This window comes from Rhinopithecus bieti, unplaced genomic scaffold, assembly GCF_001698545.2.
Source record: "Rhinopithecus bieti isolate Rb0 unplaced genomic scaffold, ASM169854v2 scaffold_51152, whole genome shotgun sequence".
Classification (NCBI taxonomy): Eukaryota; Metazoa; Chordata; class Mammalia; order Primates; family Cercopithecidae; genus Rhinopithecus; species Rhinopithecus bieti.
This window is the reverse complement of record NW_016820554.1, coordinates 778,848-782,043: the sequence shown is the minus strand read 5'-3', so window position 1 is coordinate 782,043 and position 3,196 is coordinate 778,848. Positions and strand designations below refer to the sequence as shown.

The window sequence follows — 3,196 nt, the reverse complement described above, 5'->3', positions numbered from 1 at the left end:
CCCCCCCCCCGCCCGCCGCCCCCCCAGTTTAAAGGTAGCTACTTGCTCCTTTGCATCCAGCAGTTTTGCTGCAAAATGTAAGTACCTTGCATTGGGATAATTTTTTTCCCTCTTCTAAACTTTTAGAATTCTCATTCTTTTCTTCTTCATTTATTGTTCAGTGTACCATGAAATCCATTCTTTCATATTTGCTTCCATATTTCCTTCTTCCTTTTTTGGCTTAATCTTAGGGTCTTTTCCTTTTTTGTTTGTTTTTGTTTGTTTTGTTTTGTTTTAGGTTGCGATGGAGGTGAAATAGTGGCTTGTACAGGAGACTGCAATTTCAGCCCACTTTTAGGTTGTTACTCTTCAAATTCTTGACTGAATCTTTCAGTGCATCATTTGCAAGGTTTAAACAGAGTCAGTCCAAGGCAGAATGAAGGTCACTTCCAGGTAAGAGAGTATTGGTCATGGCATCTTCAATGTCTTAGTCTTAAATAAAAATACTTGTAAAGCCATATAAAAATCCTGCAATTTTTTTGGCAGTAAGTCATCCAGAAATCACTCTTTTGTCATTGTTTTGCTTTTTATGTTCATTGATCACTCCCATAATTCCTTGCTCTAGTTTGTTATTAATTACTACTTTCAAAAGAGATTTACCCAGACTTGCAGGACCACCGGAATCATTTGTAGAATTAAAACTATAAATTTTTGAACCTTGCTTGACTCGAGGCTTTCTAGTACTTGCAGCGGTGTCGGGCGGGAGGCCTGGACACTGGCTTTTTGTTTTGGGCCTCCTGGACAGTTGCAGCCCCAGTGGTGGATTTGGCTCTGAAAGCAGACACGGCGGCCTGGACCGCCCGACCGCCGTGGCCGCCAGAGCCTTGTGTTTCTTGTCCTTGCCGCCAATGTGGCAGCTGTGGCAGAAGATCATTTGCGGTCCAGGCCCTGGCGCTGCCACCAAGAGCTCTTCACATTCCCCAGCTCCTGCGGCAACACCCTGTGCCCTCGATCCCGAGAAAAGCTTTCCTGCAAGAAGGTAATAAACATATTTTCGTGTCCTTTCTTCTTTATGTTTTTACTTGTCATATATATGAGTCTGCTGTGTGTATATTGCAAATTAGCTATTCTGCTTTACTTTTCTCCATGTCTTGGATCTGTTTTTACAGCAGCACGTAGTAAGTGATGTTTCCTCACTAACGTTTCTTTTCATCTGTATGATATCCACATGGATCTATTTCTGAACCCTCTGTTCTGCTCCCTATCTTTCTTTGGGGCTAGAGCATCATAGTTTTGATAACTATTGTTTAGGTGCATTTCTTAAAATCTTGCAGGATGAGTCCCCTCCTCTTTTAAACAAAATTGATTTAGATATTTTGACCTTTAATCTTTCATAATTTTTTTACTCCTTCAACCATCTTGCTGAAATTTATCTTGATATTTCAGTGGTTTTATAAATAACTTGGGTGAATTATGTTTTTAAAGAAGACAAATTTTGTCTTTAAATGTATTCTTCTTTTACCTATTTTGGTTTAGATTTTATTATTTTGCATTTTGGTAGGATTTTTTTTCCTGCATACATTATAGTTTGTTTTCTGTTTGTTTGTTTGTTTGTTTTGCTTTGACTTAAGGTTTTTTTTTTTTTTTTTTTTTTTTTTTTTTTTGGAATGGGGTCACATTATCTTGTTAATTTTTTTTATTCTGACACATACCCTAAATGGAAAAGGTATGCATCATGTGTCTGTACAATTTAGAATAAAATAAACATCCAATAACTCACCTCAAGCTTAAGAAACAGAACAATACTCTCCATCCATAATTGCATCTCCCCACTACTCACATACCCTATGGAGGAAACCTACTCTCTCTATTATTGGGTTATTCATGTTCTTCCTTTTCTTTATGATTTAATCATAAAATTATTCTCATATAATATCTTAATTTGTTTCACATTGAATTTTATACATTAAAACATGCTTATATATTTTCTGAGATTTTCTTTTGCTCAAAATGAGAATGAGCTACATTATTGTATATAGGTGTAGTTCATTCTTTGATACCACTATAGAATGTTCAATTGTCTGAATATACTCTGAGTTATTTATAGTTTCTGTTGTTGATTGACATAATTAATTGTTGTAAATACTTTATAATAATGACTGATGCTGCTATAAGCTTTCCTATACATGTCTTTTGGTGCACATGTTCAGACTTCTGTTGTGCAGTGACTCTCACAGTGTGAACCCTGGACCAGTACCATCAATACCACTTGGAAACTTGCTAGTAATGCAAGTTATCCAGCCCCACCCCAATCCTACTGAGTCAGAAATTCGAGGGGTAAGACCCAGTAATCTGTGGCTGCTATATTTTCAAATTGGTAAGTGCATTTGTGAAGAAACATAATTGATTTTGTAAGTTGATATTGTACTTGACCATCTTCCTGAACTCTCTTATTATTTGAATATTGCATAAGAGTTTTTCATCTTAGTTTTTTGACAGAAGTACTACAGCAATTCTAAATTCCTGCACTAACTTGACCTTCTGGAGTACCGAATCTAATTTTTAATGAAGGCAATGGAACATAATTGGGAGTTTATCTGAACACAAACTGAGCAAATGCTAGCTTTCTCCTGTGTCTTCCAATTGCTTCCTAATTTTCTGTTATATTTAATATATGTTTAATTCTCTGTGCTACAAAATGAGACCCCTAAGACATGGAAAACATAAATAAAAAATCATAATGTCACTTTGTCAGGCTTGGAATTTTCCACAGCTCTGTGTCTCCTGCCTATTATTTAGCCTGTACTCCGTTTAGCATTTATTCAACGGACAGTTCCTCAGCCCAGTCTCTGTTTAGTTGACTTGTTAGCTCCAAGAAAATGACAATATTTAACCATGATTTAAAACCTATGTTTTATTTGATTATGATTAAAAATATGAACATTTTTTAATATTACTATGAGCCCCACGTTTTGCTCAATATATTAAACTCACTACTTCAATTTACTTTATAAAATGCTTAAAACTTGTTGTTGACTCTTAATGAAAAAGCAAATAATCAAACTACACTTTTAGCCCTGCATAGATGTTAAATGGCAACCATATCCTTACCTTTAGGGAATTTAAATTCATCATAAAATTGAATTTATTATTTTTTCTAGCTTTCTTTACTGTAATTCAGATTTTTTTTCTCAGAAAGTCTTCTTTTAGTAGGAAT

The 3,196-nt window shown here is 35.3% G+C and overlaps 1 pseudogene; it reads right to left on the bottom strand.

Annotated features, from left to right (window-relative positions):
• The window catches only part of LOC108520438 (ATP-dependent RNA helicase DHX29-like), a 49,089-nt pseudogene extending 47,962 nt beyond the window's left edge, over nucleotides 1–1,127 (bottom strand).
• Nucleotides 1,128–3,196: the final 2,069 nt, after the last annotated feature.